The sequence below is a fragment of the Spermophilus citellus genome (assembly GCF_964194105.1).
Source record: "Spermophilus citellus genome assembly, chromosome: 2".
NCBI lineage: Eukaryota > Metazoa > Chordata > Mammalia > Rodentia > Sciuridae > Spermophilus > Spermophilus citellus.
In genome coordinates, this window is record NC_138183.1 from 108295560 (window position 1) to 108312360 (window position 16801).

Here is a 16801-nt window from a genome sequence, read left to right on the forward strand (position 1 = left end):
TAAGGCGACGTGGTTCCCCAAATTTCGTTCTTCTATGTTGAAGCGTTCATTTCCAGTAACAGTTTGAATTTTTAGGTTTCACTCTGTTTTCTCCTATATTGATAGATGTATTTGGAACTCTAAATCCAACACGGTTTGTGCTAGCTTCTTGAAACTTGACACAACGAGGTAGTTTCACGTTCTATCTCTTTGTTTTGTTTCCTCTTGATGTAGCCTTAAGCAGTGACTGGTGAGAAACCCTTTCATGGGAAGAGGTTGCCAGGCTTCCAAAAATTACGAATCTCCAGAAATCTCAGCAAATATTTTTTCACCCAAACTGGATGATACTTTCAGGTATTGATTAGTACACTAAGGCGACGTGGTTCCCCAAATTTCGTTCTTCTATGTTGAAGCGTTCATTTCCAGTAACAGTTTGAATTTTTAGGTTTCACTCTGTTTTCTCCTATATTGATAGATGTATTTGGAACTCTAAATCCAACATGGTTTGTTCTAGCTTCTTGAAACTTGACACAACAAAGTAGTTTCACGTTCTATCTCTACGTTTTGTTTCCTCTTGATGTAGCCCTAAGCACTGACTGGCGAGAAACACTTTCATGGGAATGGGTTGCCAAGCTTCCAAAAATTACAAATCTCCAGAAATCTCAGCAAATATTTTTTCACCCAAACTGGATGATACTTTCAGGTAATGATCAGTACACTAAGGCGACGTGGTTCCCCAAATTTCGTTCTTCTATGTTGAAGCGTTCATTTCCAGTAACAGTTTGAATTTTTAGGTTTCACTCTGTTTTCTCCTATATTGATAGATGTATTTGGAACTCTAAATCCAACACGGTTTGTGCTAGCTTCTTGAAACTTGGCACAACAAAGTAGTTTCACGTTCTATCTCTACGTTTTGTGTCCTCTTGATGTAGCCCTAAGCAGTGACTGGCAAGAAACACTTTCATGGAACGGGGTCGCAAATCTTCCAAAAATTACGAATCTCCCGAAATCTCAGCAAATATTTTTTCACCCAAACTGGATGATACTTTCAGGTAATGATCAGTACACTAAGGCGACGTGGTTCCCCAAATTTCGTTCTTCTATGTTGAAGCGTTCATTTCCAGTAAGAGTTTGAAATTTTAGGTTTCACTCTATTTTCTCCTATATTGATAGATGTATTTGGAACTCTAAATCCAACACGGTTTGTGCTAGCTTATTGAAACTTGACACAACAAAGTAGTTTCACCCTCTATCTCTAAGTTTTGTTTCCTCTTGATGTAGCCCTAAGCAGTGACTGGCGAGAAACACTTTCATGGGAAGGGGTTGCCAAGCTTCCAAAAATTACGAATCTCCAGGAATCTCAGCAAATATATTTTCACCAAAACTGGATGATACTTTCAGGTAATGATCAGTACACTAAAGCGACTTGGTTGCCCAAATTTCGTTCTTCTATGTTGCAGCGTTCATTTCCAGTAACAGTTTGAATTTTTAGGTTTCACTCTGTTTTCTCCTATATTGATAGATGTATTTGGAACTCTAAATCCAACACGGTTTGTGCTAGCTTCTTGAAACTTGACACAACAAAGTAGTTTCACGTTCTATCTCTAAGTTTTGTTTCCTCTTGATGTAGCCCTAAGCAGTGACTGGCGAGAAACACTTTCATGGGAAGAGGTTTCCAAGCTTCCAAAAATTACGAATCTCCCGAAATCTCAGCAAATATTTTTTCACCCAAACTGGATGATACTTTCAGGTAATGATCAGTACACTAAGGCGACGTGGTTCCCCAAATTTCGTTCTTCTATGTTGAAGCGTTCATTTCCAGTAACAGTTTGAATTTTTAGGTTTCACTCTGTTTTCTCCTATATTGATAGATGTATTTGGAACTCTAAATCCAACACGGTTTGTGCTAGCTTCTTGAAACTTGACACAACGAGGTAGTTTCACGTTCTATCTCTTTGTTTTGTTTCCTCTTGATGTAGCCTTAAGCAGTGACTGGTGAGAAACCCTTTCATGGGAAGAGGTTGCCAGGCTTCCAAAAATTACGAATCTCCAGAAATCTCAGCAAATATTTTTTCACACAAACTGGATGATACTTTCAGGTAATGATCAGTACACTAAGGCGACTTGGTTCCCCAAATTTCGTTCTTCTATGTTGCAGCGTTCATTTCCAGTAACAGTTTGAATTTTTAGGTTTCACTCTGTTTTCTCCTATATTGATAGATGTATTTGGAACTCTAAATCCAACACGGTTTGCGCTAGCTTCTTGAAACTTGACACAACAAAGTAGTTTCACGTTCTATCTCTACGTTTTGTTTCCTCTTGATGTAGCCCTAAGCAGTGACTGGCGAGAAACACTTTCATGGAAAGGAATTGCCAAGCTTCCAAAAATTACGAATCTCCCGAAATCTCAGCAAATATTTTTTCACCCAAACTGGATGATACTTTCAGGTAATGATCAGTACACTAAGGCGACGTGGTTCCCCAAATTTCGTTCTTCTATGTTGAAGCGTTCATTTCCAGTAACAGTTTGAATTTTTAGGTTTCACTCTGTTTTCTCCTATATTGATAGATGTATTTGGAACTCTAAATCCAACACGGTTTGTGCTAGCTTCTTGAAACTTGACACAACAAAGTAGTTTCACGTTCTATCTCTAAGTTTTGTTTCCTCTTGATGTAGCCCTAAGCAGTGACTGGCGAGAAACACTTTCATGGGAAGAGGTTTCCAAGCTTCCAAAAATTACGAATCTCCCGAAATCTCAGCAAATATTTTTTCACCCAAACTGGATGATACTTTCAGGTAATGATCAGTACACTAAGGCGACGTGGTTCCCCAAATTTCGTTCTTCTATGTTGAAGCGTTCATTTCCAGTAACAGTTTGAATTTTTAGGTTTCACTCTGTTTTCTCCTATATTGATAGATGTATTTGGAACTCTAAATCCAACACGGTTTGTGCTAGCTTCTTGAAACTTGACACAACGAGGTAGTTTCACGTTCTATCTCTTTGTTTTGTTTCCTCTTGATGTAGCCTTAAGCAGTGACTGGTGAGAAACCCTTTCATGGGAAGAGGTTGCCAGGCTTCCAAAAATTACGAATCTCCAGAAATCTCAGCAAATATTTTTTCACACAAACTGGATGATACTTTCAGGTAATGATCAGTACACTAAGGCGACTTGGTTCCCCAAATTTCGTTCTTCTATGTTGCAGCGTTCATTTCCAGTAACAGTTTGAATTTTTAGGTTTCACTCTGTTTTCTCCTATATTGATAGATGTATTTGGAACTCTAAATCCAACACGGTTTGCGCTAGCTTCTTGAAACTTGACACAACAAAGTAGTTTCACGTTCTATCTCTACGTTTTGTTTCCTCTTGATGTAGCCCTAAGCAGTGACTGGCGAGAAACACTTTCATGGAAAGGAATTGCCAAGCTTCCAAAAATTACGAATCTCCCGAAATCTCAGCAAATATTTTTTCACCCAAACTGGATGATACTTTCAGGTAATGATCAGTACACTAAGGCGACGTGGTTCCCCAAATTTCGTTCTTCTATGTTGAAGCGTTCATTTCCAGTAACAGTTTGAATTTTTAGGTTTCACTCTGTTTTCTCCTATATTGATAGATGTATTTGGAACTCTAAATCCAACACGGTTTGTGCTAGCTTCTTGAAACTTGACACAACGAGGTAGTTTCACGTTCTATCTCTTTGTTTTGTTTCCTCTTGATGTAGCCTTAAGCAGTGACTGGTGAGAAACCCTTTCATGGGAAGAGGTTGCCAGGCTTCCAAAAATTACGAATCTCCAGAAATCTCAGCAAATATTTTTTCACCCAAACTGGATGATACTTTCAGGTATTGATTAGTACACTAAGGCGACGTGGTTCCCCAAATTTCGTTCTTCTATGTTGAAGCGTTCATTTCCAGTAACAGTTTGAATTTTTAGGTTTCACTCTGTTTTCTCCTATATTGATAGATGTATTTGGAACTCTAAATCCAACATGGTTTGTTCTAGCTTCTTGAAACTTGACACAACAAAGTAGTTTCACGTTCTATATCTACGTTTTGTTTCCTCTTGATGTAGCCCTAAGCACTGACTGGCGAGAAACACTTTCATGGGAATGGGTTGCCAAGCTTCCAAAAATTACAAATCTCCAGAAATCTCAGCAAATATTTTTTCACCCAAACTGGATGATACTTTCAGGTAATGATCAGTACACTAAGGCGACGTGGTTCCCCAAATTTCGTTCTTCTATGTTGAAGCGTTCATTTCCAGTAACAGTTTGAATTTTTAGGTTTCACTCTGTTTTCTCCTATATTGATAGATGTATTTGGAACTCTAAATCCAACACGGTTTGTGCTAGCTTCTTGAAACTTGGCACAACAAAGTAGTTTCACGTTCTATCTCTACGTTTTGTGTCCTCTTGATGTAGCCCTAAGCAGTGACTGGCAAGAAACACTTTCATGGAACGGGGTCGCAAATCTTCCAAAAATTACGAATCTCCCGAAATCTCAGCAAATATTTTTTCACCCAAACTGGATGATACTTTCAGGTAATGATCAGTACACTAAGGCGACGTGGTTCCCCAAATTTCGTTCTTCTATGTTGAAGCGTTCATTTCCAGTAAGAGTTTGAAATTTTAGGTTTCACTCTATTTTCTCCTATATTGATAGATGTATTTGGAACTCTAAATCCAACACGGTTTGTGCTAGCTTATTGAAACTTGACACAACAAAGTAGTTTCACCCTCTATCTCTAAGTTTTGTTTCCTCTTGATGTAGCCCTAAGCAGTGACTGGCGAGAAACACTTTCATGGGAAGGGGTTGCCAAGCTTCCAAAAATTACGAATCTCCAGGAATCTCAGCAAATATATTTTCACCAAAACTGGATGATACTTTCAGGTAATGATCAGTACACTAAAGCGACTTGGTTGCCCAAATATCGTTCTTCTATGTTGCAGCGTTCATTTCCAGTAACAGTTTGAATTTTTAGGTTTCACTCTGTTTTCTCCTATATTGATAGATGTATTTGGAACTCTAAATCCAACACGGTTTGTGCTAGCTTCTTGAAACTTGACACAACAAAGTAGTTTCACATTCTATCTCTAAGTTTTGTTTCCTCTTGATGTAGCCCTAAGCAGTGACTGGCGAGAAACACTTTCATGGGAAGAGGTTTCCAAGCTTCCAAAAACTACGAATCTCCCGAAATCTCAGCAAATATTTTTTCACCCAAACTGGATGATACTTTCAGGTAATGATCAGTACACTAAGGCGACGTGGTTCCCCAAATTTCGTTCTTCTATGTTGAAGCGTTCATTTCCAGTAACAGTTTGAATTTTTAGGTTTCACTCTGTTTTCTCCTATATTGATAGATGTATTTGGAACTCTAAATCCAACACGGTTTGTGCTAGCTTCTTGAAACTTGACACAACGAGGTAGTTTCACGTTCTATCTCTTTGTTTTGTTTCCTCTTGATGTAGCCTTACGCAGTGACTGGTGAGAAACCCTTTCATGGGAAGAGGTTGCCAGGCTTCCAAAAATTACGAATCTCCAGAAATCTCAGCAAATATTTTTTCACACAAACTGGATGATACTTTCAGGTAATGATCAGTACACTAAGGCGACTTGGTTCCCCAAATTTCGTTCTTCTATGTTGCAGCGTTCATTTCCAGTAACAGTTTGAATTTTTAGGTTTCACTCTGTTTTCTCCTATATTGATAGATGTATTTGGAACTCTAAATCCAACACTGTTTGCGCTAGCTTCTTGAAACTTGACACAACAAAGTAGTTTCACGTTCTATCTCTACGTTTTGTTTCCTCTTGATGTAGCCCTAAGCAGTGACTGGCGAGAAACACTTTCATGGAATGGAATTGCCAAGCTTCCAAAAATTACGAATCTCCCGAAATCTCAGCAAATATTTTTTCACCCAGACTGGATGATACTTTCAGGTAATGATCAGTACACTAAGGCGACGTGGTTCCCCAAATTTCGTTCTTCTATGTTGAAGCGTTCATTTCCAGTAACAGTTTGAATTTTTAGGTTTCACTCTGTTTTCTCCTATATTGATAGATGTATTTGGAACTCTAAATCCAACACGGTTTGTGCTAGCTTCTTGAAACTTGGCACAACAAAGTAGTTTCACGTTCTATCTCTACGTTTTGTGTCCTCTTGATGTAGCCCTAAGCAGTGACTGGCAAGAAACACTTTCATGGAACGGGGTCGCAAATCTTCCAAAAATTACGAATCTCCAGAAATCTCAGCAAATATTTTTTCACCCAAACTGGATGATACTTTCAGGTAATGATCAGTACACTAAGGCGACGTGGTTCCCCAAATTTCGTTCTTCTATGTTGAAGCGTTCATTTCCAGTAAGAGTTTCAATTTTTAGGTTTCACTCTGTTTTCTCCTATATTGATAGATGTATTTGGAACTCTAAATCCAACACGGTTTGCGCTACCTTCTTGAAACTTGACACAACAAAGTGGTTTCACGTTCTATCTCTACGTTTTGTTTCCTCTTGATGTAGCCCTAAGCAGTGACTGGCGAGAAACACTTTCTTGGGAAGGGGTTGCCAAGCTTCCAAAAATTACGAATCTCCAGAAATCTCAGCAAATATTTTTTCACCCATACTGGATGATATTTTCAGGTAATGATCAGTACACTAAGGCGACTTGGTTCCCCAAATTTCGTTATTCTATGTTGCAGCGTTCATTTCCAGTAAGAGTTTGAATTTTTAGGTTTCACTCAGTTTTCTCCTATATTGATAGATGTATTTGGAACTCTAAATCCAAGACGGTTTGTGCTAGCTTCTTGAAACTTGACACAACAAAGTAGTTTCACGTTCTATCTCTACGTTTTGTTTCCTCTTGATGTAGGCCTAAGCACTGACTGGCAAGAAACACTTGCATGGGAAGGGGTTGCCAAGCTTCCAAAAATTACGATTCTCCCGAAATCTCAGCAAATATTTTTTCACCCAAACTGGATGATACTTTCAGGTAATGATCAGTACACTAAGGCGACGTGGTTCCCCAAATTTCGTTCTTCTATGTTGAAGCGTTCATTTCCAGTAAGAGTTTGAAATTTTAGGTTTCACTCTATTTTCTCCTATATTGATAGATGTATTTGGAACTCTAAATCCAACACGGTTTGTGCTAGCTTATTGAAACTTGACACAACAAAGTAGTTTCACCCTCTATCTCTAAGTTTTGTTTCCTCTTGATGTAGCCCTAAGCAGTGACTGGCGAGAAACACTTTCATGGGAAGGGGTTGCCAAGCTTCCAAAAATTACGAATCTCCAGGAATCTCAGCAAATATATTTTCACCAAAACTGGATGATACTTTCAGGTAATGATCAGTACACTAAAGCGAATTGGTTGCCCAAATTTCGTTCTTCTATGTTGCAGCGTTCATTTCCAGTAACAGTTTGAATTTTTAGGTTTCACTCTGTTTTCTCCTATATTGATAGATGTATTTGGAACTCTAAATCCAACACGGTTTGTGCTAGCTTCTTGAAACTTGACACAACAAAGTAGTTTCACGTTCTATCTCTACGTTTTTTTCCTCTTGATGTAGCCCTAAGCAGTGACTGGCGAGAAACACTTGCATGGGAAGGGGTTTCCAAGCTTCCAAAAATTACGAATCTCCCGAAATCTCAGCAAATATTTTTTCACCCAAACTGGATGATACTTTCAAGTAATGATCAGTACACTAAGGCGACGTGGTTACCCAAATTTCCTTCTTCTATGTTGAAGCGTTCATTTCCAGTAACAGTTTGAATTTTTAGGTTTCACTCTGTTTTCTCCTATATTGATAGATGTATTTGGAACTCTAAATCCAACACGGTTTGTGCTAGCTTCTTGAAACTTGACACAACGAGGTAGTTTCACGTTCTATCTCTTTGTTTTGTTTCCTCTTGATGTAGCCTTACGCAGTGACTGGTGAGAAACCCTTTCATGGGAAGAGGTTGCCAGGCTTCCAAAAATTACGAATCTCCCGAAATCTCAGCAAATATTTTTTCACCCAAACTGGATGATACTTTCAGGTAATGATCAGTACACTAAGGCGACGTGGTTCCCCAAATTTCGTTCTTCTATGTTGCAGCGTTCATTTCCAGTAACAGTTTGAATTTTTAGGTTTCACTCTGTTTTCTCCTATATTGATAGATGTATTTGGAACTCTAAATCCAACACGGTTTGCGCTAGCTTCTTGAAACTTGACACAACAAAGTAGTTTCACGTTCTATCTCTACGTTTTGTTTCCTCTTGATGTAGCCCTAAGCAGTGACTGGCGAGAAACACTTTCATGGAAAGGAATTGCCAAGCTTCCAAAAATTACGTATCTCCCGACATCTCAGCAAATATTTTTTCACCCAAACTGGATGATACTTTCAGGTATTGATTAGTACACTAAGGCGACGTGGTTCCCCAAATTTCGTTCTTCTATGTTGAAGCGTTCATTTCCAGTAACAGTTTGAATTTTTAGGTTTCACTCTGTTTTCTCCTATATTGATAGATGTATTTGGAACTCTAAATCCAACATGGTTTGTTCTAGCTTCTTGAAACTTGACACAACAAAGTAGTTTCACGTTCTATCTCTACGTTTTGTTTCCTCTTGATGTAGCCCTAAGCACTGACTGGCGAGAAACACTTTCATGGGAATGGGTTGCCAAGCTTCCAAAAATTACAAATCTCCAGAAATCTCAGCAAATATTTTTTCACCCAAACTGGATGATACTTTCAGGTAATGATCAGTACACTAAGGCGACGTGGTTCCCCAAATTTCGTTCTTCTATGTTGAAGCGTTCATTTCCAGTAACAGTTTGAATTTTTAGGTTTCACTCTGTTTTCTCCTATATTGATAGATGTATTTGGAACTCTAAATCCAACACGGTTTGTGCTAGCTTCTTGAAACTTGGCACAACAAAGTAGTTTCACGTTCTATCTCTACGTTTTGTTTCCTCTTGATGTAGCCCTAAGCAGTGACTGGCGAGAAACACTTTCATGTAACGGGGTCGCAAAGCTTCCAAAAAATACGAATCTCCAGAAATCTCAGCAAATATTTTTTCACCCAAACTGGATGATACTTTCAGGTAATGATCAGTACACTAAGGCGACGTGGTTCCCCAAATTTCGTTCTTCTATGTTGAAGCGTTCATTTCCAGTAAGAGTTTGAATTTTTAGGTTTCACTCTGTTTTCTCCTATATTGATAGATGTATTTGGAACTCTAAATCCAACACGGTTTGCGCTAGCTTCTTGAAACTTGACACAACAAAGTGGTTTCACGTTCTATCTCTACGTTTTGTTTCCTCTTGATGTAGCCCTAAGCAGTGACTGGCGAGAAACACTTTCTTGGGAAGGGGTTGCCAAGCTTCCAAAAATTACGAATCTCCAGAAATCTCAGCAAATATTTTTTCACCCATACTGGAAGATATTTTCAGGTAATGATCAGTACACTAAGGCGACTTGGTTCCCCAAATTTCGTTATTCTATGTTGCAGCGTTCATTTCCAGTAAGAGTTTGAATTTTTAGGTTTCACTCAGTTTTCTCCTATATTGATAGATGCATTTGGAACTCTAAATCCAAGACGGTTTGTGCTAGCTTCTTGAAACTTGACACAACAAAGTAGTTTCACGTTCTATCTCTACGTTTTGTTTCCTCTTGATGTAGGCCTAAGCACTGACTGGCAAGAAACACTTTCATGGGAAGGGGTTGCCAAGCTTCCAAAAATTACGATTCTCCCGAAATCTCAGCAAATATTTTTTCACCCAAACTGGATGATACTTTCAGGTAATGATCAGTACACTACGGCGACGTGGTTCCCCAAATTTCGTTCTTCTATGTTGAAGCGTTCATTTCCAGTAAGAGTTTGAAATTTTAGGTTTCACTCTATTTTCTCCTATATTGATAGATGTATTTGGAACTCTAAATCCAACACGGTTTGTGCTAGCTTATTGAAACTTGACACAACGAGGTAGTTTCACGTTCTATCTCTTTGTTTTGTTTCCTCTTGATGTAGCCTTAAGCAGTGACTGGTGAGAAACCCTTTCATGGGAAGAGGTTGCCAGGCTTCCAAAAATTACGAATCTCCAGAAATCTCAGCAAACATATTTTCACCAAAACTGGATGATACTTTCAGGTAATGATCAGTACACTAAAGCGACTTGGTTGCCCAAATTTCGTTCTTCTATGTTGCAGCGTTCATTTCCAGTAACAGTTTGAATTTTTAGGTTTCACTCTGTTTTCTCCTATATTGATAGATGTATTTGGAACTCTAAATCCAACACGGTTTGTGCTAGCTTCTTGAAACATGACACAACAAAGTAGTTTCACGTTCTATCTCTAAGTTTTGTTTCCTCTTGATGTAGCCCTAAGCAGTGACTGGCGAGAAACACTTTCCTGGGAAGAGGTTTCCAAGCTTCCAAAAATTACGAATCTCCCGAAATCTCAGCAAATATTTTTTCTCCCAAACTGGATGATACTTTCTGGTAATGATCAGTACACTAAGGCGACGTGGTTCCCCAAATTTCGTTCTTCTATGTTGAAGCGTTCATTTCCAGTAACAGTTTGAATTTTTAGGTTTCACTCTGTTTTCTCCTATATTGATAGATGTATTTGGAACTCTAAATCCAACACGGTTTGTGCTAGCTTCTTGAAACTTGACACAACGAGGTAGTTTCACGTTCTATCTCTTTGTTTTGTTTCCTCTTGATGTAGCCTTAAGCATTGACTGGTGAGAAACCCTTTCATGGGAAGAGGTTGCCAGGCTTCCAAAAATTACGAATCTCCAGAAATCTCAGCAAATATTTTTTCACACAAACTGGATGATACTTTCAGGTAATGATCAGTACACTAAGGCGACTTGGTTCCCCAAATTTCGTTCTTCTATGTTGCAGCGTTCATTTCCAGTAACAGTTTGAATTTTTAGGTTTCACTCTGTTTTCTCCTATATTGATAGATGTATTTGGAACTCTAAATCCAACACGGTTTGCGCTAGCTTCTTGAAACTTGACACAACAAAGTAGTTTCACGTTCTATCTCTACGTTTTGTTTCCTCTTGATGTAGCCCTAAGCAGTGACTGGCGAGAAACACTTTCATGGAAAGGAATTGCCAAGCTTCCAAAAATTACGAATCTCCCGAAATCTCAGCAAATATTTTTTCACCCAAACTGGATGATACTTTCAGGTAATGATCAGTACACTAAGGCGACGTGGTTCCCCAAATTTCGTTCTTCTATGTTGAAGCGTTCATTTCCAGTAACAGTTTGAATTTTTAGGTTTCACTCTGTTTTCTCCTATATTGATAGATGTATTTGGAACTCTAAATCCAACACGGTTTGTGCTAGCTTCTTGAAACTTGGCACAACAAAGTAGTTTCACGTTCTATCTCTACGTTTTGTGTCCTCTTGATGTAGCCCTAAGCAGTGACTGGCAAGAAACACTTTCATGGAACGGGGTCGCAAATCTTCCAAAAATTACGAATCTCCAGAAATCTCAGCAAATGTTTTTTCACCCAAACTGGATGATACTTTCAGGTAATGATCAGTACACTAAGGCGACGTGGTTCCCCAAATTTCGTTCTTCTATGTTGCAGCGTTCATTTCCAGTAAGAGTTTGAATTTTTAGGTTTCACTCTATTTTCTCCTATATTGATAGATGTATTTGGAACTCTAAATCCAACACGGTTTGTGCTAGGTTCTTGAAACTTGACACAACAAAGTAGTTTCACCCTCTATCTCTAAGTTTTGTTTCCTCTTGATGTAGCCCTAAGCAGTGACTGGCGAGAAACACTTTCATGGGAAGGGGTTGCCAAGCTTCCAAAAATTACGTATCTCCAGGAATCTCAGCAAATATATTTTCACCAAAACTGGATGATACTTTCAGGTAATGATCAGTACACTAAAGCTACTTGGTTGCCCAAATTTCGTTCTTCTATGTTGCAGCGTTCATTTCCAGTAACAGTTTGAATTTTTAGGTTTCACTCTGTTTTCTCCTATATTGATAGATGTATTTGGAACTCTAAATCCAACACGGTTTGTGCTAGCTTCTTGAAACTTGGCACAACAAAGTAGTTTCACGTTCTATCTCTACGTTTTGTTTCCTCTTGATGTAGCCCTAAGCACTGACTGGCAAGAAACACTTTCATGGGAAGGGGTTGCCAAGCTTCCAAAAATTACGATTCTCCAGAAATCTCAGCAAATATTTTTTCACCCAAACTGGATGATACTTTCAGGTAATGATCAGTACACTAAGGCGACGTGGTTCCCCAAATTTCGTTCTTCTATGTTGAAGTGTTCATTTCCAGTAAGAGTTTGAATTTTTAGGTTTCACTCTGTTTTCTCCTATATTGATAGATGTATTTGGAACTCTAAATCCAACACGGTTTGCGCTAGCTTCTTCAAAGTTGACACAAAAAAGTGGTTTCACGTTCTATCTCTACGTTTTGTTTCCTCTTGATGTAGCCCTAAGCAGTGACTGGCGAGAAACACTTTCTTGGGAAGGGGTTGCCAAGCTTCCAAAAATTACGAATCTCCAGAAATCTCAGCAAATATTTTTTCACCCAAACTGGATGATACTTTCAGGTAATGATCAGTACACTAAGGCGACGTGGTTCCCCAAATTTCGTTCTTCTATGTTGAAGCGTTCATTTCCAGTAAGAGTTTGAAATTTTAGGTTTCACTCTATTTTCTCCTATATTGATAGATGTATTTGGAACTCTAAATCCAACACGGTTTGTGCTAGCTTCTTGAAACTTGACACAACAAAGTAGTTTCACCCTCTATCTCTAAGTTTTGTTTCCTCTTGATGTAGCCCTAAGCAGTGACTGGCGAGAAACACTTTCATGGGAAGGGGTTGCCAAGCTTCCAAAAATTACGAATCTCCAGGAATCTCAGCAAATATATTTTCACCAAAACTGGATGATACTTTCAGGTAATGATCAGTACACTAAAGCGACTTGGTTGCCCAAATTTCGTTCTTCTATGTTGCAGCGTTCATTTCCAGTAACAGTTTGAATTTTTAGGTTTCACTCTGTTTTCTCCTATATTGATAGATGTATTTGGAACTCTAAATCCAACACGGTTTGTGCTAGCTTCTTGAAACTTGACACAACAAAGTAGTTTCACGTTCTATCTCTACGTTTTGTTTCCTCTTGATGTAGCCCTAAGCAGTGACTGGCGAGAAACACTTTCATGGGAAGGGGTTTCCAAGCTTCCAAAAATTACGAATCTCCCAAAATCTCAGCAAATATTTTTTCACCCAAACTGGATGATACTTTCAGGTAATGATCAGTACACTAAGGCGACGTGGTTCCCCAAATTTCGTTCTTCTATGTTGAAGCGTTCATTTCCAGTAACAGTTTGAATTTTTAGGTTTCACTCTGTTTTCTCCTATATTGATAGATGTATTTGGAACTCTAAATCCAACACGGTTTGTGCTAGCTTCTTGAAACTTGGCACAACAAAGTAGTTTCACGTTCTATCTCTACGTTTTGTGTCCTCTTGATGTAGCCCTAAGCAGTGACTGGCAAGAAACACTTTAATGGAACGGGGTCGCAAATCTTCCAAAAATTACGAATCTCCAGAAATCTCAGCAAATATTTTTTCACCCAAACTGGATGATACTTTCAGGTAATGATCAGTACACTAAGGCGACGTGGTTCCCCAAATTTCGTTCTTCTATGTTGAAGCGTTCATTTCCAGTAAGAGTTTCAATTTTTAGGTTTCACTCTGTTTTCTCCTATATTGATAGATGTATTTGGAACTCTAAATCCAACACGGTTTGCGCTACCTTCTTGAAACTTGACACAACAAAGTGGTTTCACGTTCTATCTCTACGTTTTGTTTCCTCTTGATGTAGCCCTAAGCAGTGACTGGCGAGAAACACTTTCTTGGGAAGGGGTTGCAAGCTTCCAAAAATTACGAATCTCCAGAAATCTCAGCAAATATTTTTTCACCCATACTGGATGATACTTTCAGGTAATGATCAGTACACTAAGGCGACTTGATTCCCCAAATTTCGTTATTCTATGTTGCAGCGTTCATTTCCAGTAAGAGTTTGAATTTTTAGGTTTCACTCAGTTTTCTCCTATATTGATAGATGTATTTGGAACTCTAAATCCAAGACGGTTTGTGCTAGCTTCTTGAAACTTGACACAACAAAGTAGTTTCACGTTCTATCTCTACGTTTTGTTTTCTCTTGATGTAGCCCTAAGCACTGAATGGCAAGAAACACTTTCATGGGAAGGGGTTGCCAAGCTTCCAAAAATTACGATTCTCCCGAAATCTCAGCAAATATTTTTTCACCCAAACTGGATGATACTTTCAGGTAATGATCAGTACACTAAGGCGACGTGGTTCCCCAAATTTCGTTCTTCTATGTTGAAGCGTTCATTTCCAGTAAGAGTTTGAAATTTTAGGTTTCACTCTATTTTCTCCTATATTGATAGATGTATTTGGAACTCTAAATCCAACACGGTTTGTGCTAGCTTCTTGAAACTTGACACAACAAAGTAGTTTCACCTTCTATCTCTAAGTTTTGTTTCCTCTTGATGTAGCCCTAAGCAGTGACTGGCGAGAAACACTTTCATGGGAAGGGGTTGCCAAGCTTCCAAAAATTACGAATCTGCAGAAATCTCAGCAAATATATTTTCACCAAAACTGGATGATACTTTCAGGTAATGATCAGTACACTAAAGCGACTTGGTTGCCCAAATTTCGTTCTTCTATGTTGCAGCGTTCATTTCCAGTAACAGTTTGAATTTTTAGGTTTCACTCTGTTTTCTCCTATATTGATAGATGTATTTGGAACTCTAAATCCAACACGGTTTGTGCTAGCTTCTTGAAACTTGACACAACAAAGTAGTTTCACGTTCTATCTCTACGTTTTTTTCCTCTTGATGTAGCCCTAAGCAGTGACTGGCGAGAAACACTTTCATGGGAAGGGGTTTCCAAGCTTCCAAAAATTACGAATCTCCAGAAATCTCAGCAAATATTTTTTCACCCAAACTGGATGATACTTTCAAGTAATGATCAGTACACTAAGGCGACGTGGTTACCCAAATTTCCTTCTTCTATGTTGAAGCGTTCATTTCCAGTAACAGTTTGAATTTTTAGGTTTCACTCTGTTTTCTCCTATATTGATAGATGTATTTGGAACTCTAAATCCAACACGGTTTGTGCTAGCTTCTTGAAACTTGACACAACGAGGTAGTTTCACGTTCTATCTCTTTGTTTTGTTTCCTCTTGATGTAGCCTTAAGCAGTGACTGGTGAGAAACCCTTTCATGGGAAGAGGTTGCCAGGCTTCCAAAAATTACGAATCTCCCGAAATCTCAGCAAATATTTTTTCACCCAAACTGGATGATACTTTCAGGTAATGATCAGTACACTAAGGCGACTTGGTTCCCCAAATTTCGTTCTTCTATGTTGCAGCGTTCATTTCCAGTAACAGTTTGAATTTTTAGGTTTCACTCTGTTTTCTCCTATATTGATAGACGTATTTGGAACTCTAAATCCAACACGGTTTGCGCTAGCTTCTTGAAACTTGACACAACAAAGTAGTTTCACGTTCTATCTCTACGTTTTGTTTCCTCTTGATGTAGCCCTAAGCAGTGACTGGCGAGAAACACTTTCATGGAAAGGAATTGCCAAGCTTCCAAAAATTACGAATCTCCCGAAATCTCAGCAAATATTTTTTCACCCAAACTGGATGATACTTTCTGGTATTGATTAGTACACTAAGGCGACGTGGTTCCCCAAATTTCGTTTTTCTATGTTGAAGCGTTCATTTCCAGTAAGAGTTTGAATTTTTAGGTTTCACTCTGTTTTCTCCTATATTGATAGATGTATTTGGAACTCTAAATCCAACACTGTTTGCGCTACCTTCTTGAAACTTGACACAACAAAGTGGTTTCACGTTCTATCTCTACGTTTTGTTTCCTCTTGATGTAGCCCTAAGCAGTGACTGGCGAGAAACCCTTTCTTGGGAAGGGGTTGCAAGCTTCCAAAAATTACGAAACTCCAGAAATCTCAGCAAATATTTTTTCACCCATACTGTATGATACTTTCAGGTAATGATCAGTACACTAAGGCGACGTGGTTCCCCAAATTTCGTTCTTCTATGTTGAAGCGTTCATTTCCAGTAAGAGTTTGAATTTTTAGGTTTCACTCTGTTTTCTCCTATATTGATAGATGTATTTGGAACTCTAAATCCAACACGGTTTGCGCTAGCTTCTTGAAACTTGACACAACAAAGTGGTTTCACGTTCTATCTCTACGTTTGGTTTCCTCTTGATGTAGCCCTAAGCAGTGACTGGCGAGAAACACTTTCTTGGGAAGGGGTTGCCAAGCTTCCAAAAATTACGAATCTCCAGAAATCTCAGCAAATATTTTTTCACCCATACTGGAAGATATTTTCAGGTAATGATCATACACTAAGGCGACTTGGTTCCCCAAATTTCGTTATTCTATGTTGCAGCGTTCATTTCCAGTAAGAGTTTGAATTTTTAGGTTTCACTCAGTTTTCTCCTATATTGATAGATGCATTTGGAACTCTAAATCCAAGACGGTTTGTGCTAGCTTCTTGAAACTTGACACAACAAAGTAGTTTCACGTTCTATCTCTACGTTTTGTTTCCTCTTGATGTAGGCCTAAGCACTGACTGGCAAGAAACACTTTCATGGGAAGGGGTTGCCAAGCTTCCAAAAATTACGATTCTCCCGAAATCTCAGCAAATATTTTTTCACCCAAACTGGATGATACTTTCAGGTAATGATCAGTACACTACGGCGACGTGGTTCCCCAAATTTCGTTCTTCTATGTTGAAGCGTTCATTTCC